Source organism: Artemia sp. Qi Xiang Cuo, chromosome 13 (genome assembly GCF_049724085.1).
Source record: "Artemia sp. Qi Xiang Cuo chromosome 13, ASM4972408v1, whole genome shotgun sequence".
Lineage (NCBI taxonomy): Eukaryota > Metazoa > Arthropoda > Branchiopoda > Anostraca > Artemiidae > Artemia > Artemia sp. Qi Xiang Cuo.
Window position 1 is genome coordinate 61,958,588 of NC_142806.1, and position 22,334 is coordinate 61,980,921.

General features: G+C 33.1%; 1 long non-coding RNA gene and 1 other non-coding gene across 3 annotated transcripts in view; both read right to left on the reverse strand.

The window, feature by feature from the left end:
• LOC148945517 (uncharacterized) overlaps nucleotides 1-20,110 on the reverse strand; it is a 33,624-nt gene extending 13,514 nt beyond the window's left edge. Inside the window, exons 1-6 of one of the 2 annotated variants that reach the window (XR_016142695.1) lie at nucleotides 19,221-20,110; nucleotides 17,810-17,965; nucleotides 7,947-8,091; nucleotides 5,731-5,861; nucleotides 4,286-4,427; nucleotides 2,514-2,746 (exon numbers count right to left, since the gene is read on the reverse strand). This is a non-coding gene — a long non-coding RNA (uncharacterized LOC148945517). Of the gene's footprint in view, nucleotides 1-2,513; nucleotides 2,883-4,285; nucleotides 4,428-5,730; nucleotides 5,862-7,946; nucleotides 8,092-17,809; nucleotides 17,966-19,220 lie in introns of those variants that run through there. The other variant, XR_016142696.1, reaches the window with a different exon arrangement.
• Nucleotides 5,928-5,995, reverse strand: LOC148945519 (small nucleolar RNA SNORD49). The gene has a single exon (XR_016142793.1). It is a non-coding gene; the product is annotated as a small nucleolar RNA SNORD49 (small nucleolar RNA).
• Nucleotides 20,111-22,334: the final 2,224 nt, after the last annotated feature.

The window sequence follows — 22,334 nt, forward strand, 5'->3', positions numbered from 1 at the left end:
CAAGAAAAGAGGATTGAACCATATTTTTCGGGCAAGTTTATTGTCTAATATTTGGTCAGTCGAACCACATCATTATAGCCCTATTTTTCATTATAACCCTAAAGAGTGGGATATAAACAAATTTGTTGGTCAGTCAAAAGAATGCCTAAAACTATATTCTTAGACAATTCCTCTAGAAAACAACTAGCATCACATCTAGAAACATTTAGCATCATATCTAGAAAACATCTGGCATCACGTTTAGATAACATCTAGCATCCTACTCAAGTATAAACTTTTCCATTCTTAAAAACTTTTTTCGACTGCGAAAAATCCTGTACCTTTGGCTATTGTAATTTTTAAATCTTCACTGCACCCACAACTTTTACTAGTAATTTTCCCTGGGTCAATGAAGGCATTCACTTCATCTATTTTTCGAGGTCTAATATCACCTCTTTATCCTCATTTATTGCTAGCCTTATGGTTCGTTCACACATTGCGGAAATCCGCCCGTTTCTGTTCTAACTATGGCTAAAATAACGCTACGTTTTAAGGCAAATATTTCAAATTATTGCAACAGCGTGACGTATGTTCTTACCGTTTTCTGAAAGCTGTTGAGCAATAGAGAGCCAAATGACAACGATTGTCCTTAGTTTTCTTATAGCCTGGGTGGGTAAGATCATAGAAGCTACGGTAGCCTTGAACCAATTTTATAAGATCGTGTAGTTTTTTATAATCCATGCTCATGGTTTTATTCATTTAAAATCCTTGCCAAGATTCTGTCCTGATTTGACCCACGTTGCGGAAAGCTAGAGATTTTTTCTAGCACGAAAACGGACGGAATTTCCGCAGGGATGGCAAAATCCACATGAATTTCAGCAATGTGTAAACGAACCATTGGCGACATGCCCCTGACTTCCCAATAAGATGTGGCATAAATATGGACAATGCATTATAAACAATTTTGAATAATGTGTTAAATAATATGAAATATGCGTTTTAGGTGGCTTTAAATAAGGATTCAGACGAATTATAAGGTTAAATATACAGCATAGACTAGGTATTTTTGTTGAAAATAACGTTAAAGCGCTAACGACACTCAAATAAAATATTATTTGCCTCTTGGACTTTAGGTCTGTACTTAGGCTTAGATCTATTGGTTTATTCATATCAAAGCCGTGAAAAACATAAATAAACATTATTTACATTATTACATTTTTTTTTATTATTATTACATTATTGTTTTATTACAATTATTACATTATTTTCGTCCCTAAAAGTTAACAATATGTTGATTTCCAGTGATAATTAGACCCAAGTCAAATCTTCAAGGAAATCTTAACTTTCTTAAGCTGTTTAGTGTATTTTAACTTTTTTTGCTGATTTTTCGGCCACGTTTTTTGTTTGATTTGACGCTTGCTACTACTAATAACTGCATAGCAACAAGTAATAATTTTCCAGCAGACCAATTCAAACGATCCGTTTTTACTTTTACTGTTTTAGATAAAAGTCCCAAGTCCCGTTTAAGTCCCGTCCCGTCCAAGTCCGTTTTCAAGTCCCGTTTAATTTTTCAAGATTGTAGGGCCTTTTCTCAGCAAAAAACATTTATTTAATTTTCATGCTTCTTTTCTTCGTCCTAGCCAAGTGGTTCGGACACTAGATCTGAAACCTTTTGTCCGTGAGAACAGGGGTTCGAGTCCTGGTTTCTGGTTCCTGGACTCTGTAAGCTCAGCCAGAGTCAACCCATCTCTAAATGGGTACCTGAAGAATTTGGGTAATTAAACACGAGGGAATTGTGCGAAAGCAAAGGATGGCTGGCCTCCAGCCCCCATTACCCTTCTTGGCTGAATAACCATGGAACGGACATCAGTACCGCCGAATTTCTCTTCTGTATGGGCCTAGGGTTAATATTAGGGTCCTACTTATTAGCCCTTGTTAGGGGAACAACTATTTAAGATCCATTTGTATTACAAGAAAACAAATCTTATAGAATTGTATTTTGGACATCCAAGACTCCACTCTGACTAAACAAATGATTACGATTCTAATCAATTAAATTGTTAAAGAACATTAATTCATATACAAAGAAAAATCTGCGAGATGACGAACAAGGTTTTAGAAGCAAAGCAACTAAAAAAAACCATTACATTAATAAATATAAAAAAATATTCAGAAACGACATTTTTAACACGCTTTTTTAACATAATTATTAGGGAAGTAAACTCGAAACATAAGTCATTTCAAACAAATTGGCTATAAACGGTAATGTTAGAGTGATAAATATAATATTGTGCTAGTATTAAATTATTTTTGCTAGGAATTCATTACAGTTCCTAGCTTTAATTAGACTAACATGTACAATCATAATTACAGAGGTGCATAAAGAGACGCGAAAGATTATCATGGTATATAATATACCATGAACCGCCTGCCTCTTCATTCATAATTATAAAGCTTTCGTTTTAACTAACTTCAACCCAAAGACATAGTTATAACATTCAAAAACAATAAAAGAAATAAAAGAGAAAACTTACTTTGAGATTCAGAAATGCTTCTTCTCAGCTTTAAACAGCTACAAAACACAATTATCTGCAAGCTAAAGATCGACGGCTAACGGCTAACGGCAAGCTGACGGCTAATGATTCAAATTGTCTTTTAGCAGTATATGTCCCAGCCACACAACACAGTCCTTCGTAGTCTCAATAATGGAAGCGAATGCCAAATGATTCAAACCATAGGAGATAATATTTCGAGACACATGCAACATCTTAAAGGGAGAAAAAAATAGTCAACCTAACGAGGTTTAACAAGAATCTTTTCAAACCTGGCAATAATCATCAGAGATAAATATGAAATCAATGGCACTGAAAGCATAAAGAACAATAGGCGTTTGCTCAACTTCCAGAACTAAGGCGCAAATTACTTCATCATTTTTAATCTTTCAAATAAATGTCAAACAAATGACCAATAAAGTTCACGTCCCATACTCATGATTCATAATATTTTATTTTTTTAACCAGCTAAAAACAAATAAATATCAATCAAACAAATGACCCATAAGGTTGTTCTAATTAAAGTCCAAATCCCAGACTGATGCTCAATGTTACTTTTTTTTTACTAATTAAAGACTTCTGTTTTTACGTAACGTGCACCACATTTATCTTTCACCAACCACTATTTAAAAAATAAGTTAGAAAGGAAAGAATTGCAAACTCGGCTATGTCACGGATACACCCTATTTCTGTTTTGTAAAGTATAAGGCTTACAACTTCAATAATAAAAAGCCTTTTTTAAAACATAAGCCTGTCGATGAGCTCAGCTCGTTACAGAGAAGACGTTAAATACAAATTACGGCCCTACAAATTAAAATACCAATTTCATGAGACTCATTCCATTGCAACTAATATCAGCCTTACAAGCTGTAAGACCAAAACCGTGAAACTACAATTAGCCCTACATGTTTCCCAATGCTACGTCACAGGAAGGATTTAGTGAACAAAGCATTTGGAGTAAAACCAACGTTGCATAAGTAAAGTCACCGATAATAGGTGCTAAATTGTATAACTTTATCAAGAAGTATTCGCTTTACTATATGCTTTGGCTCCGTGACCCAGTAGTTGAAGAAAGAATAAAAGACTGGAAATCTTGAAGTACCAAGGACATTGAAAATTAAATCTGACATTTCAGTTTGGTTGGAAACTTGCACAACCAGATGTATCTTAAGAAATTGGAAAAAGTCAGAAACTCAATCTTTAATGAAAAAGACAAGATAAACTAAAACATATGGCAATAATGACTAAAAAAGAACAAACTTTTCTTTTGACAGTGTAGTTGTTTTTGAGAATCAACTAATTTTTAATATTTGAATTATTGAGATGGAAAGCTTTTTTTAAAAAAGACTGCTTATTCATTTTCACCGTTGAACATGGCAACACTGGCAAAAGTGTTGTACGGCCCAAAAAACTTCATAATTTTGAAACCAGCAAATGAATAATTAGAAAAAAAAATCAGTTTTCATGTATGAATAGACCTAACAAGGGTCCATACCCATATATATATATATATATATATATATATATATATATATATATATATATATATATATATATATATCATTTAAAACAATTGTAGTGGACGTGATGCAAGATAACAAGCCAAGTATTAAAATATATGCTCATCCCTGCATTTAAAATATAATTTTTTTTTATAGTTTCTGAAAAAGAAATTCAACATATTTTTTTTTTTAAATTGTTTCTGCCGACTAATATCCAATACTAACTCAATCCCAAGTAATAACCAAACTTACTTATAACAGATTTGATTACCCAAATGACAAGTCGCTTTCAATTCCGTTCACTTAATTAACTCACTAATTAATTATACCATCAATCAAAAGAGGTCAAATCGTCAAGTTCATGAATTGGCTCAACAATTGTAAACTATAATTCCTGAAAAAGAAGTATTCATTGTTAATACAAACAACAGAGAAAATTAGAACACAAGTGCTCATTCAGGTTTATCAGAATGAATAAAAGCTTCATGTATCGATCAGTCGGCACTTCCTATAAGAAGGTTCATCATATTTTTTGACGATTTAATTGTATGGTACTGTACACTTTCGAAATGTCCCTAAAAAATGACTCCTCAAAAGATATAAAACCGCACATAGGTCTTGTCTCCGCAATGTTAGTCCACTGTGCTCTAACAAGAAAAATAAATACCTATCCACAAAGCTGAAATTGCGACTTTACGTGCTTTAATGATTCCGTTTGCAACGTTTAGAGCGGAGACATGGACCCTAAAAGCCAATGACAAGCACCGACTAGTGGCTTTTGAAACTAAATCGCGCCGAAAGCCTGCTGGAATCACTTACCTTGATCCCATACCAAACGAACGGCTACTGTCCTCTAAACTAACCTCAAAGTATGATGCAGACCCGGTTAGGACACGTTCAGCATATGTCCCAAACCCAATTGCCGAGAATAGCCTCTGAAGGAAGGATTTATGACTCGCCCAAGAGGACGAACTCTCAAGTCTTGGCAGGAAAACTTTTTTAATTGACTTTTCAGTACTGCTAAGGACTGCAACAGAGAAGCATACCGAAAATACTGCCATGGGGAGAGGCCCCGAGTTGACCCATTCAGCCGGATCGGACAAGTAAGTAAACAAGAAATGTTACAGAGAGAATGGGTTTTTCAGAAAACAGAAAAAAATGCCACAAAGATTCCCTATCTGGATCAGTAGCTATCTGAGTACGCGAAAATGTCTTCAATTGATTTTAGCCGTGATTTCAATTTATACTATTGGTTTAAACTAGATACTCTTTTCATCAACTGATGTTGGGTAGGGTAGCTCTGATACTTCAGCTCTGTTTTTATTCGGCAACCAGGGAGAATACGGCAAAATTGTTTCTTCAACACATGATAGGGAAACAGATTTTTCCATTGGCTGATTCATTTAGCGCTTTGTCCATGTAAATGGACAAAAGGCACAAATGAGAACGAAAAAGGTGCTTTAGGACATATATCGTATTTCAAAAAAAGATATTAATTATGGATTTTCTTAGGTAAGTAAACCATTCCCAATAGTGAGATATAATCAGACTAAAATTTTAGGGGAATATAAAATCCCCCAAAAGGCTTCTCTACCAAGGTTTAATTATGAGTAACTGTCATTTTCCAATTTTGACTCCAACCAAAGGGTACTCGTCTGATTCTTCCACTTTAATACAAGAAGGAGAAGCAAACTCACCCTTAAATAAACCATCTTTCGGATTGGTAGCTTCCTTAACCAAAGAAACTCTTCAAGTTCGCCGCCAGTTTACGTTGCATGCGGATTCTGATGAGTAAACCAAAGAATCAGGTAGACATAGCTTATAACGCCTGAAATAAAATATCCCTCATTTATACGAGTGACAAAGCAAATTAAAACACACATTTCTTGGCGGTAATCAGAATAAACAGAAGCTTCATTTATCGATCAGTCGGCACTTCCTATAAGAAGGTTCATCATTTATTTTTCACATATTGTAGCAGAATAAAAAAAATTTATAAAGTTCAATAGAGTGATTAAGTACAAAATATAGATCAAATATTCTAAAACTGAGGTTAAAGGAAGATCTAGAAGAGGAGCATAGCTTTTTTGAAATTCTTCTGTTTCGCTCAATTGACTGCGAGCTCTGGCGACAGGGTTGCCATCCCTCAGCTAAGTATCACAAGTTAAAGATTTAACTTTATCTCCAGTCTTTTATTTACAGTAAGTTTGTTTTTTTGCTGTGGCCAAGATGACTTTCTTTGTTGAGTTTCAAGTTTCTGCAGATGTTTTTTCTTCCTACAGTAGCTCCTACTTTTACCTGGTACAAAGTAAGCTTTTATTTCTTGAGTAAAGTAAGTAAGCTAAGCAAGCTTTTCCAATTTCCAGTCTCTATAGTCCTTTTTTACTTGCCGTAATTTTTTCATTTTTCGTTGTTGCCAAGATCTTTTTCTTTTTTAGATTCTAGTCCCAAACAGTGTGTTTTTTCTTGCTGCAAGAATTTTTGCCCTTTATTTGATGTTGCCAATTTGGCGATTCTTATTTGAGTTTCTAGTGTCTACAGTCATTTTATCAACTCAGAACAAAAAGGTTTCATCCCACTCTTGCGAAGTTATCTGTGCCTTGAATTTAGGTTACTAAATTCAATGAATATTTATTAAATTCAATTGAATGTTAAAATGCTAGCTTTTCTAATTTCCAGTCTCTATAGTCCTTTTTTTACTTGCCGCAATTTTTTCATTTTTCGTTGTTGCCAAGATCTTTTTCTTTTTGAGATTCTAGTCCCAAACAGTGTGTTTTTTCTTGCTGCAAGAATTTTTGCCCTTTATTTGATGTTGCCAATTTGGCGATTCTTATTTGAGTTTCTAGTGTCTACAGTCATTTTATCAACTCAGAACAAAAAGGTTTCATCCACTCTTGCGAAGTTATCTGTGCCTTGAATTTAGGTTACTAAATTCAATGAATGTTTATTCAATTCAATTGAATGTTAAAATGTTAGCTTTTCTAATTTCCAGTCTCAATAGTCCTTTTTTTGCTTGCCGTAATTTTTTCATTTTTCGTTGTTGCCAAGATCTTTTTCTTTTTGAGATTCTAGTCCCAAACAGTGTGTTTTTTCTTGCTGCAAGAATTTTTGCCCTTTATTTGATGTTGCCAATTTGGCGATTCTTATTTGAGTTTCTAGTGTCTACAGTCATTTTATCAACTCAGAACAAAAAGGTTTCATCCCACTCTTGCGAAGTTATCTGTGCCTTGAATTTAGGTTACTTGGGAAAATGCTAAAGGCAAATATGTTTTAAACACTATAAAAAACAAGTGAATCAGTCAGGGCTCAGAATGATATTTTTTTTTATTATTATTATTATTGTATTTATTGTTTTTATATTTTATTTATATTTTTATATTAATTATACAAATTTATTATAATTATACAAATTATATTTTATTATTATTTTTTTTATTTATTATTAATGATACTTATTTGAAGGCGACTCTCAAAGGCGACAAATAACGCTTTTGAGGCGACTCTCAAAAGCGACAAATAGCCAAATTGCATTTCAATTAAAAAAAAAAAAAAAATGGATGAATAATCAAAAGAAAAAACGGAAAAAACGAGAGGAAAAGAGAGCATGAAAGCAGAAAAATTAAAATAAGAGTATCTCCAAGGGGCGGTGGGGAGGGCGCATGGTAAATAGGAAAGCAAGTATTCTCGAAGCGTTCAGTAACAAAGGGATTTACGCTTATCGTTACTTTTCAGTAAGACCATGGATTTATGAATACATCGGACCTTCGAGGATACTAAACAAGGCTGGAAAATTAATAAAAATAGATCTTATACAGATATTAATCGAAGTGGACATGGCAAAGCTCAGGTAAATGATTTCTCATCTCTCTTTTAGGTGAGATGAGCAGTTTTAAGGAAGGAATAACGAACTTACACTCGAGTAAATAATCCTGTGACAGCAAAAAACAATCCATTTGATTTCACCAAATGGAATCTGCGAACCATTCCAGTCGGAACAACGAATGTTCACTGAAAACAAAATGTTGTGCCCCGAAGCCGGCGGTAATACATGGTAATAACTGAAATAAATCATACTTTGTTAATAGAAGCCAAGAAAGAAATAGAAAACATAGCGATTTGATAATAAATAATCAGAATCAATGAGAGCTTCATATATCGATCAGTCGGCACTTCCTATGACAAGGTTCATCATATTCATTTTAAATTAATCGATTCAAATACTCAAGAATTGAAAACTGGGGAGGCCAAAAAAAAATAAAAACGAAGGTGAGCGAGACTACAAATTTATTGACTCAAATATTTAAGAATTTGGAACTCGATAGGCCAAAAAATATAAACGAAGGTGAGCGAGACTACAAATTTATTGACTCAAATATTTAAGAATTTGGAACTCGATAGGCCAAAAAATATAAACGAAGGTGAGCGAGACTACAAATTTATTGACTCAAATATTTAAGAATTTGGAACTCGATAGGCCAAAAAAATATAAACGACGTTCAGCGAGACTACAAATTTTTTGGCTCAAACATTTAAGAATTTGGAACTCGATAGGCAAAAAAATATAAACGACGGTGAGCTATAATAAAAATTTTTTTACTCAAATATTTAATATTTTGTAACTATATTGGCCAAAAAATATAAACGACGATGAGCGAGACTACAAATTTATTGACTCAAATATTTAAGAATTTGGAACTCGAGAGGCCAAAAAATATAAACGAAGGTGAGCGAGACTAAAATTCTTTTGAAAAAATTATAAGAATTTGTAACTAGAGTGGCCAAAAAAATATAAACGAAGATGAGCGAGAATACAAATTTTTTGACTCAAAAATTTAAGAATTTGGAACTCGATAGGCCAAAAAATATAAACGAAGGTGAGCGAGACTACAAATTTATTGACTAAAAAATTTAAGAATTTGGAACTCGATAGGCCAAAAAAATATAAACGAAGGTGAGCGAGACTACAAATTTATTGACTCAAACATTTATGAATTTGTAACTCGATAGGCCAAAAAATATAAACGAAGGTGAGCGAGACTACAAATTTATTGACTCAAATATTTAATAATTTGTAACTCGATAGGCCAAAAAAAAATAAACGAAGGTGAGCGAGACTAAAAATTTATTGAATCAAATATTTAAGAATTTGGAACTCGATAGGCAAAAAAATATAAACGAAGGTGAGCGAGACAACACATTTATCGACTCAATTATTTAAGAATTTTGAAGTAGATCGGCCAAAAAATATAAACGAAGGTGAGCTAGACTACAAATTTATCGACTAAAATATTTAAGAATTTGGAACTCTATCGCCAAAAAAATATAAACGAAGGTGAGCGAGACTACAAATTTATCGACTCAAATATTTAAGAATTTGGAACTCGATAGGCCAAAAAATATAAACGAAGCTGAGCGAGACTACAAATTTATTGGCTAAAAAATTTAATATTTTGTAACTCGATAGGCAAAAAAATATAACCGAAGGTGAGCGATACTAAAATTTTTTTGACTCAAATTTTTAATAATTTGTAACTCTATTGGACAAAGAATAAACACGAAGGTAAGCGAGACTAAAAATCTTTAGAAACAAATATAAGAATTTGGACCACTAGTGTACAAAAAAATAAAAACGACGTATATTGATAATAAAATTTTATCTACACAAAATATTTAATAATTTGGACCTCTTTAGTACAAAAAATATAAACGAAGGTGATTGATACAAAAAATTTATCGACTAAAATATTTAAGAATTTGGAACTCTATAGCACAAAAAAATAACCCTTCGGTTAGAGAGACTAAAATTCTATTGACTCAAATATTTAATATTTTGGAAATCTATAGGACAAAAAATATAAACGAATGTTTGCGAGACTACAATTTTTTTTAATAAATCTTTTATTATTTTGTAACTCTATAGGCCAAAGAAAATACATGAAGGTAAGCGAGACTAAAAATCTATTGACTCAAATATTTAAGAATTTGTAACTCGATAGGCCAAAAAAATATAAACGAAGGTGAGCGAGACTACAAATTTATCGACTCAAAAATTTAAGAATTTGGAACTCGATAGGCCAAAAAATATAAACGACGGTGAGCGAGACTACAAATTTATTGACTCAAATATTTAATATTTTGTAACTCTATAGGCCAAAAAAATATAAACGAAGATGAGCGAGACTACAAATTTTTTGGCTCAAAAATTTAAGAATTTGTAACTCGATCGGCAAAAAAATAAAAACGAAGGTTAGCGAGACTAAAAATTTTTTGACTAAAATATTTAATATTTTGTAACTCTATTGGAAAAAAAATAATACACGAAGGTGAGCGAGACTACAAATTTATTGACTAAAATATTTAATAATTTGTAACTCGATAGGCAAAAAAAATATAAACGAAGATGAGCGAGACTACAAATTTATTGGCTCAAACATTTAATAATTTGGAACTCTATAGTCAAAAAAATATAAACGAAGGTGAGCGAGACTACAAATTTATTGTCTAAAATATTTAATAATTTGGAACTCGATAGGCCAAAAAAATAAAAACGAAGGTGAGCGAGACTACAAATTTATTGGCTCAAACATTTAAGAATTTGGAACTCGATAGGCCAAAAAATATAAACGAAGGTGAGCGAGACTAAAAATTTATCGACTCAAAATATTTAAGAATTTAGACCTCAGGAGGCCAAAAAAATATAAACGAAGGTGAGCGAGACTACAAATTTATTGACAAAAATATTTAATAATTTGGAACTCGATAGGCCAAAAAATATAAACGAAGGTGAGCGAGACTACAAATTTATTGACTCAAACATTTAAGAATTTGGAACTCGATAGGCCAAAAAATATAAACGAAGGTGAGCGAGACTACAAATTTATTGACTCAAACATTTAAGAATTTGGAACTCGATAGGCCAAAAAAATATAAACGAAGGTGAGCAAGACTAAAAATTTATCGACTCAAATATTTAATAATTTGAAACTCTATTGGCCAAAAAATATAAACGAATGAGAGTGAGACAACAAATTTATTGACTCTAAATATTTAAGAATTTAGACCTCAGGAGGCCAAAAAAATATAAACGACGTTGAGCAATAATAAAATTTTTTTTAATAAAACTTTTAATATTTTTTAACTCTATAGTCCAAAAAATATAAACGAAGGTGAGCGATACTAAAAATTTATCGACTCAAATATTTAATAATTTGGACCTCGATAGGCCAAAAAATATAAACGAAGGTGAGCGATACTACAAATTTATCGACTCAAATATTTAATAATTTGTACCTCGATAGGCAAAAAAATATAAACGAAGGAGAGTGATACTACAAATTTATCTACTCAAATATTTAATAATTTGGAACTCGATAGGCCAAAAAATATAAACGAAGGTGAGCGAGACTAAAAATTTATCTACTAAAATATTTAATATTTTGTAACTCGACAGGCCAAAAAATATAAACGAAAGAGAGTGAGACAACAAATTTATCGACTCTAAATATTTATGAATTTAGAAATCAGGCGGCCAAAAAAATATAAACGAAGTTGAGAGATACTACAAATTTATTGACTCAAACATTTAAGAATTTGGAACTCGATAGGCCAAAAAATATAAACGAAGGTGAGCGAGACTACAAATTTATTGACTAAAACATTTAAGAATTTGGAACTCGATAGGCCAAAAAATATAAACGAAGGTGAGCGAGACTACAAATTTATCGACTCAAAATATTTAAGAATTTGGACCTCGATAGGCCAAAAAATATAAACGAAGAAGGTGAGCGATACTACAAATTTATCGACTCAAATATTTAAGAATTTGGAACTCGATAGGCCAAAAAATATAAACGAAGGTGAGCGAGACTACAAATTTATTGACTCAAATATTTAAGAATTTGGAACTCGATAGGCCAAAAAATATAAACGAAGGAGAGCGAGAATACAAATTTATCGACTCAAAATATTTAATATTTTAGAACTCAGGCGGCCAAAAAAATATAAATGAAGGTGAGCAAGACTAAAAATTTATTGACTCAAATATTTAAGAATTTGGAACTCGATAGGCCAAAAAAATATAAACGAAGGTGAGCGAGACTAAAAATTTATCTACTCAAAAATTTAAGAATTTGGAACTCTATTGGCAAAAAAATATAAATGAAGGAGAGTGAGACAACAAAATTATTGAATAAAAAAATTTAAGAATTTGGAACTCTGGAGGCCAAAAAAATATAAACGAAGTTGAGCAAGACTACAAATTTTTCGACTAAAAAATTTAATATTTTGGAACTCGATAGGCAAAAAAATATAAAAGAAGGAGTGTGAGACAAAAAATTTATCTACTCAAAATATTTAATAATTTGGACATCAGTTGGCAAAAAAAATAAAAACTACGGTGAGCGAGACTAAAAATTTATTGACTCAAATATTTAAGAATTTGGAACTCGACAGGCCAAAAAATATAAACGAAAGTGAGCGAGAATACAAATTTATCGACTCTAAATATTTAATAATTTGGACCTCAGGAGGCCAAAAAAAATATAAACGAAGGTGAGCGAGACAAAAAATTTTTCGACTCAAAATATTTAAGAATTTGGACCTCAGGAGGCCAAAAAAATATAAATGAAGGTAAGCGAGACTACAAATTTATTGACTCAAATATTTAAGAATTTGGAACTCGATAGGCCAAAAAAATATAAAAGAAGGTGAGCGAGACTACAAATTTATAGACTCAAAATATTTAATAATTTGGAACTCGGCAGGCAAAAAAAAATTAAACGACAGTGAGTGAGACTACAAATCTATCGACTCAAAATATTTAAGAATTGGGAACTCAGGAGGCAAAAAAAATATAAACGACGGTGAGTGAGACTACAAATCTATCGACTCAAATATAATAATTGGGAACTCAGGAGGCCAAAAAAATATAAACGAAGGTGAGTGAGACTACAAAACTATCGACTCAAATATAAGAATTTGGAACTCAGGAGGCCAAAAAATATATAAACGAAGGTGAGCGAGACTACAAATTTATAGACTCAAAATATTTAAGAATTTGGAACTCGGTAGGCCAAAAAAAATATAAACAAAAGTGAGTGAGACTACAAATTTATCGACTCAAATATATAACAACTTGGAGCTCGAGAACCCAAAAGAATATAAACGAAGGTGAGCGAGACTAAAAATCTATAGACTCAAATATAAGAATTTGGAACTCGAGAGGCCAAAAAAAATATAAACGAAGGTGAGCGAGACTACAAATTTATCCACTCAAATATTTAAGAATTTGGAACTCGAGAGGCAAAAACTATTATAAACGAAGGTGAGTGAGATTACAAACTTATCGATTCAAATAGATAAGAACTTGGATCTCTAGAACCCCCAAAAAATATAAACGAAGGTGAACGAGACTACAAATCTACAATTTCATCGACTCAAACATTTAAGAATTTGGAACTCGAGAGGCCAAAATAATATAAATGAAGGTGAGCGAGACTACAAGCCTATTTCTTCTATCATATAAGGAAGCTGTTTTAACGTGGTCTGAACATTTCTTTATATTTAGCTTTAGGGCCTTTACTGTTTTCTAGAACCCAAAGTACACTATCAATAATATTTGACGCGTTTATTTAAGCCCCCCCCCTTCCTAACACCCATCTTGAACATCAGATTTAGATAGAAGTCAGCAATGACAAGTTTCAAGAGTTAATCTTTCCTGTTTTAGTTCGAATCATTGCCAGCTTTCTCTAGGATCGAAAGCAAAGCACTAAATATAAGAGCGCGTACTCAACCGAGGTTCAAATCTACTGTGAAGTGCCACAAGGAACAATTCTTGGTTCTCTTTTGTTTCTTGTTACAGTCAACGAGCTGGCAGAGTCCTATCCAGAAAGAAGGAAGCACATCGATGACCTATCATTAACTGAAATTTGTCACAGGAACTCCCCAAGCAACGCGAATGGTATCATCGAAGACATTAAGACCCAGGCTGCCAGTAACGACATGGTAGTGAATATGGACAAATCCGCTTTACTTCCAATGTTTTTCTTAATTGACCGAACCAACCTATTATCCTCCGCTACACCAACAGCAGATGGTTACCGTAATCAAGCTGCTAGGCGTCCATATTTCGTCAGACATGAAGTGGGACAAAGAAGTTGGAGGCAGTCAAACGTGGAAATATGGGTATATCTGCTATGAAGTTGCTATCTCGTTATGGTCTTCCTGTTGAGCATCTTCTGAGGTTATATCTTTCTTTCATTAGACCTACCTTAGAATATTATCGTCAAGTATGGCATTTCTCCCTTACTGGCCTTACTCATGACCAGTCGGAGACATTGGAGCGAGTTCAGTACCGTGCCCTGCTTGTGGCGTCTATATCTCCTAAAGTCTCCTATATATCACTCCTCCAAGAATTTAAACTTGTTATCCTTGAAAAAAGAAGGCAACAACTTAGTCTCAAGTCGGAAAGGGTACCTTGAAAAATCCCAGCCTTCGTGATATACTTCCTCCGGATTTTTCCTCTTATAGACAAAGGTTGCAAAGGTCTGTTGCTGAACCTATACCAAGAATACACCAGTATTTACAACCCATGCAAGATATGAAAAAAGTTTTGTGCCTGGGTTCGTTCGCCTTTATAACTTAGATGCCTAAATTTACATATAGATGTATGTTATTTTAATTTTGTCGATCGTGTAAGTGTTGTGAAAATTGTATTTGTTTTGACTGTGTCACTGAATGTGAAAATTGCATCTTGTATATGTAGACTTTTTGAATTATTTATTATTATCTTGACGGAAAAAAAAAACAAGAATCGGCCCGGCCGTGTAAGGGTTTTGAAATAAAGGAGATTTTGATTTGATTTGAAACAGAATAGTTTCAAATTCACATTTTGATTTTGGGGGAACAGAGTAGTTCCCCCTTTTCTCTCATCCCTTTGTCTGTTCATCAAGGCGAGGTCCCAGTCTTGTTCATTCGATTTTCCAAAACTTAACCATACAAAAATATTATAATTTTGCGATCCACTGCTTAATACCAGCATCATTAAAAGGCTATCCCCACTCCCCACAGAAATGCACAGTTTGAAAAGATGATCTTAATCAAATATTCATTTAATAATTCCCCATGAGTAGCCCCATGACTGCCCCATGAGCACAGTATAGGAATAAAAACCTCGACTGTTAATAACATCGACGACTAGAGCAGAATTTTTCCAAGAATGACGTATGTATTCAAGGCATTTAATGTTGTAGGTTCAGGTTCATCAATTTGCCACGGAACCAGATATTCGTTTTTATGATTGGATTGGAGCATTATGGATTATCATTCCATAATGCTCCTTTTAACTACTTAACATGAAACATTTTCTAGAGTCGGTTGGACATAGGTGAATATGTGCAGTTCTGATACTGAGGGCATCTTTTTCTAGAAAACAATTATACTTATGAACACTCTTGAGTAGGTAAAATATTGATGAGAATGGTGCAAGCTCAGGCTAAATGAGGTAGTTTTTAGGTTGGCCTGAGCAATGGACAACCTATTTAGGTGTTTGAGCTCACCTGCAGCATATGGACTTCAGACCAGCCCGCCCTTTTTATTTGTATAACTTCCGTTGCGATTCTTTGTTATGGCTCATGTTTTGGCAGTGTTCTTTTTTCTTTTCTTTTTTTTTGGGAGGGGGGGGTATCTAGATTAGGTTAGGTTAAGTGTTTAATATATGCTATGCTTTGGACCCAACCCCCACCCCTAATGTGCAAATATATAGCCCAAATTTGTTTCTAAACTATTATATATTCGTCCTATTTTATATCATTAGCATTAACCAAACTAGCACTATATAAAAGAGTCCTTTTAATAGAAGAGTACCGATAAGGTTTTATTTGACAAATGACTATCAAAGGCTATAAACATCCAAATTTATATTTCAAAACCAAAAACATAGATGGAAACACAAACGGATAAACAAAATTCAAATCACGGGAAAAAAAGACCAAAAATGAAACATTAATATGAACAACGGGTGGGGTGGGGGTGATATTAAGTTAAGTAATCACAAAGCATTTAATAACGAAGAGAATGGTGCTTCTCCAGTGCCCATCAGTATGGGCATACACTGTCGAATTTAAACTCCCTCAATGGACTGCAACTTTTGGGGGGAGAGCACTAACTGAGATAATACTAGCTATTTTTGGTCCCCAATACATTGTTTAAGCTGTATTTTCTTATCGATGGAAAGAAAGAAAGAAGCAGTATCTGATCTGCTTTGATCTGTCCCTGCAACATCTGCTATCATTTAAATGATTGTTTCCCTTAACACGAGTTTTAAAACACGAACTTAAGAAGATTCGATACCTTAACCATCATTTCGTGAGCCTCAACGTCGGCTGACTGTCTCAAAGGCAAAGGGTCCATTAGGAAATTCTCCCAAGGGACTACTTATCATTGAAACCTATTAAGAATTTGTAATTTCATTATAAGATTTTATGTAAAAGGCAATGGAATTATGTCAGCAAAGTTTTCAATCAAAGCGGGCTGCACCAGAGAAAATTTGAAGAGCTGTCAAATTCATCAACGACATTTCTTTTGAGATGCATTTTGGGCAATTTTCTAGCATGTATACTAGAAAGTTTTTAGCGACATCCTTTTCCTGAATTCAAAAGAGAAAATTCTGCCCTTTTTGATCAAAAAAACAAAATTTACACTTTCTAATGACACAAGTTTCTCTAGAACTAAATATATCTATCTCCAGCACAAAACAAGAGAAGTTACAAGGTTTTTCTAAGATTTCAAGGAAAGTAGATGTCAGCTTTTGGTTTTCCACCGTTTATTCGGATCGATCATCCAAGCTCTACAGGATATGGCAAGACCGCCAAATCAATACTAAATAGTTTGGCCAAACAAACTAAAAAGGTTTATAATGGATAAGATAGGCTGATTCTTTATGGTATCAAATCCCCTTAATTAGATATTCAAGCACCCTAACCCCAACGACTTAATCGAAAATTTCCCCTACAATTACGTGCGCAAGGGCATGAAATAAACTTCCGCAACACCTGCGATCATGTGTCTCTAGTTTGCTATAGCTACATATTTTTAATTGATTGTTGTAATTTGCTAATTACTAATTTCTTACTTTAAGGGATTTGAGTTAGAGATATGTTGTTAAATTTATTGTTATTAGATGATAGTTCGAAGCGTGCCGGTTTAATCACTGAGCAAGGGCAAACAATAAGGCCTTCCTCTGGTTGTGCCAACCAGTTGGCACAAAAATTGTGCCAACTGGAAAGCCATTAATCCTACTTCAAGGAAGTAAGCTGACTAGACGCTGTGTTACACTTTTTTTTTATATTAAATAATCGGTTCAAGTTAGAGGCAGCAAACAATAAAGAGTAACTGTACTGAGAGTTAGTTAATATCGTGTCCAAGAGTGCGCCAATGCATAAGCTTAACTGACTTTTTGTTTGTTTAATTGGGGAAGTTTCTATTGTTAGGCGTTTTTTGTTTTAATTCAACTGTTATTGGACTTCAGTAATCCAGAAAGGAAAGATCGTTCCAGATAGAAGTGCAACGCCGGATGAAGCTGTTCCTCAAGTTTCGCGCTTGTGACGATTCGCCGAAATGGTAGCACCCAGTTCAATACAATTAAAATACTCGAGATAATGCTTTATTTGGGAACATCAATGAGAAGCTATGAGCCGAATTCATATTTCGTGCCATCAAAAGAACAAAAAAACGGCAACAAAGCAAAAAGGCATAGTTTCGAATAGAAAAGAATTTTACCTTCTTTGTATGTAACCTGGAGAGTAAGGCATCATCTTCAATAGAATTCAGCATACGGCGTCAGTAAAATTGACGATTAGTCTTCAAACCAATTAAACCTTCACCACTACAAAATAATTTGCCACCAATGAAACCGGAGATGATATACAGTAATAACTGAAATGAGTTGAAACTTGCTAACAAAACCCAAGAAATAAATAGAAAACACTGATATTTAGTAATGATAGCATCAGAGTTAACAAAGCTTCATATATCGATCAGTCGGCACTTCCTATAACAAGGTTCATCATATTGATTCTAATAAGCCAACATTTAGAAATTTGAAGCCCAGAAGGTAATAACCGTATTTAACCGAGACTACAAAGGGCGTACCTGCTGTCATAAACGGCAGAGAAAACTTGCTTGCGACCATCTAAACATTTGTATTGATCGGTACCTAGCTCTTCTAATGTCTTCAAGATCGCATACTGAACAATCAACGGCATTACCCTTCTTTGTTTAAGCCCCCCCCCCCCCAATAAACATTTTAAATTTAAATTAACGTTAGTCACTTCTCATCAAAGATTAGTACACTTATGTTTACTAAAATAAAGGGTCAAACTTCGAAAATGTGGATAAATACTTAAACCAAGCTTGACCAGAGTAGGGCTTAGAAAATGTGAAACCTCAAATCTCGTAATTATAAACAAATATGCCTAATTTAAGCGTCCCATATAGCTAATGAGAGTGACACATGAGCCAAAAGCTTATCAACTGTGCCCTAGAAATTAATACGTGTTTCCATCTTCATTTAACAACAAAATTGAAAAAATTATTTAGTCCCTTATAAACTAGGAGATGGTACACCTTGCCGAATTTGGCTAAAACTGATGTACTAAACTTAATGCGACAATTCTGTATTAGATATGACTAGAGATAAGTTAAATTTAAATTCTTAAAGAGAGTTTCTCAAGCATTAACTGCTGAAATTGAGCTTCTTCTCAAACGAGTAAACACGGTTAAACATAAATCATCAAATTTAACAAAAACAAGCGTCATTAATGAAATAAACACATTATAAATTTGAGACGTGTATTTTTTTTATTTTTAAACAATGAAAGATTTTGGTCAGTGCTCCCAAAAAAAAAAAAAAAAAAAAAAAAAAAATATTATCCTTGGGCCAAAACAGAAAACTGACGATCGTAACGTCACTACCATTTGCTTTATGAGGCCATGAACGTGATCAAAATTGTTAAAAAATTTATTGAATTAGGTTAATAAAAAAAAATATTAAAAGGGTTTCCTGAACATCCTCAAAAAGATCCAGAGTATTCGAACTCTAAATCAGGATATTTTTTTGACAATCCTGCAATGAATATGTAGTGTCTGAAAAAAGCAACTACAGACAAATCGAGAATAATAAAATACTAACCATAATTTTAAAATACATCGAGACCACGGTTCATCACTTCCATGACTCTATAGCTGGCTTCTATGAATAGCTTCGTTGGTAACTCCAGACTTCGTTTAACCTGAAACTTGGAAACTTCCCTCCCTTATTTATTGCCACGTTTTATACATCCTCAATTTGGTAGTTCGTTACTGACCGTTTCTTCCCTTAATTATTAACATATTTCCTGCATCCTCAATTTGGTAATTCATAAATGACCATTCCTTAACTTCTGTTTGTTCGGGGGAGGAGAGGACTAGTCATTCTTGTTTGAAATCTTTAGTTTTTCGATACATCTTCTATAGACGAAATTGTTTAGCAACATTCGTTTTTCTGACTTCTTTATACTTTTTTCATTTGACGACAACAATGGCTGATGATTGTTAATCGAGACTTAAGAAAATATTTTCCCCGTGCAGACCATTGGCCCAAGTGGCGCGGGGATCTTCTGATTCTCTACCTTCGACCGGGAGTATTATGCGGAGTTGGAGGCAAATCATCCAACCCTTGCCGTGTCCCTCCCTCCTCCCCGATTTCCCCAGGCATCCATTTTGAGTTGTGTCATACATCATTTCATAGTCCACTTAATCAACGGATTACATGAATTTTTGATTATGACTGAAAGACCCAAAGTAAGATTAATGGGCCCTTTGATTGAAATGTGTCGGATTTTTTTATTATTATTACCTTAACACATTCTATGAAATATTCTTTTAGAGAAAAATTCAGTACTTTAACATTATACATTTTTAATTTTTATTAAAACGGTATTCTTAATTAAAACACAAAATTTTTACCATGAATCTAGGAAAACAGATTTCTCTACTGTGATCCGAAACAGAAACGAATCAAAGTTTTGTCATTGTAAAGACTTTTTCCATTGAATGGACGTGAAATTCGACTATCGAAATGAAATTCCGCCGAAAATTGTTACGTCCGTAGCACAAACGAATCTGATTCTCGCCCATATATATCTCTTTTCATTAAATAGTCGTGAAATACAATTTTTCTTAATAGATTTTTGATAAAAACGAAACGAAAAAAATACAAAAAACGAAATATTGACAAACATTCAGAATTTAATGGAAACTAGTTGAATTTTCGAGCTTTTTTGATGGATGTCAAATTCGAATGTTGAAAGACAATTTCGGCCCCATTCATCCCCTAGTTTTATCATAACCTTTCGCAAATCCACATACCTTTGGATCTTATAACTCTTTTCAATATGTAATCTCCCTTTAGATCCCGTACCCTCTTTCTACACACACTCTGTGCCATACTGCTTAATCATTCTACATAATAATACCATACTAGGCATTGGCCAGTTACCTAGTATTTACCATGCTAGGTAATTAGATGCTATACTAGATATATTACTGTAGGAAAGAGAATACGAGCATATACTTGGTAATTATTCTACCTAGTATATACCATTCTAGGTAATCGACCTGTCAACTAATATTACTACACTAGGTATTCAGGTGCCATACCAGATATATTACTATAAGAAAGAAATAATGAGCAAACTACTTTGTGCCATACTAGGTAAATATTTAGACCCTGTATTGAATTCATAGGTATGAAAAACCCCTGATTTAAAGGGCACGTAAAACAGAAATTTGTCCGTTTTAAGCAGGTCAGTAGTATGAAAAAGAGTCAACATCTATATAACTAATGATAACTAACTTTTTCTTTAACATATACATCTTCTAGTAATAAAATTTTCCAAAAATAAATCTAAGAATTATTTTTTGATACGTTATATAAAAGAAATTGACTAATAGTCCAGTCTTTCCAACTCATATATCTTTGCTAACCCTCGCCCCAATTGTCGGGGATCATATGCTCAGGCTCTTTTATAATAAAATTACAATTAATAGTGAAGACAAAAAATAGTAAAAAAAAATGTTTTTAAATTAAAAAAAAAATGTTTTAAATCAGCGAACAGAAAAAAATAATTCCCTGAGCAATGGTAAAAAAAAAGTAGGTACATAACAGAAAAATGGATTCCCTTAAGAATCATAAAAAAGCAGGAAGAAACAAAATAAAGGATTAGCTAAGAAATGGCAAAAAAAGTAGGTACATAACAGGAAAATAGATTCCTGTTAGAAGTATAAAAAAATAAACAGGTAGAAACAAGAAGTGGTAAAAAAAAGGTAGGTACATAACAGGAGAATGCATTCCTTTTAAGCATTATAAAAAAGGAGGTAGAAACAAGAAAAGTGATTAGCTAAGAAATGGCAAAAAAAGTGGGTATATAACAGGAAGATTCCCTTAAGAATTATAAAAACAAACAGGTAGAAATAAGATAAGGATTAGCTATGAAATGGTAAAAAAAATAGGTACATAACAGGAAAATAGATTCCTTTAAGAATTATAAAAAAGCAGGTAGAAACAAGGAAAAGGATTAGCTAAGAAATGGTAAAAAAAAAGTCGGTACATAACAGGAAAATAGATTTAAGAATTGATAACAAAAAGGAGATAGAAACAAGAAAAAGGATTCCCTAAAACACGATATAAAACAGTAGGAAGTAACAGGAAAAGGGAAAAAAGAAAGTACCTAAGAGAAAACTAGATTCCCTAGGAATCACTAAAAAAGAACATGTAGTTAGCAGAAAAAAGAATTCCCTAAGTAATGGTCAAAATGGTAACTAACCAACAGAAAATTCTATTTCTTGAAGAATGATCAAAAAGTAGGTACCTAACAGGAAAATATATTCCCTTAAGAATTTACAACAAAAAGGAGATAGAAACAAGAAAAGGGATTCCCAAAAACAAGGCATAAAAAAGTAGAAAGTAACAGGAAAAAAGAAAAAAGAAGGTACCTAAGAGGAAAATATATTCCATAAAAATTAAAAAAAAACAATACAGGTAGCTAACAGGAAAAAGGATTCCCTATGAAATGGGCAAAATAGTAAGTAGCCATCAGAAATTTCATTTCCTGAAAAACGGTCAAAAAGTAGGTGCCTAAAAGGAAAAAGGATTTCATTCGAATTGGTAAAAAAAAGTAAGAATGATTCCGGTGGGAAATTTTTCTGAAGACTGAGTTTTTGGAATATGTGACTTAAGAAAACAATATTGGTTTCCCTTGGTTTT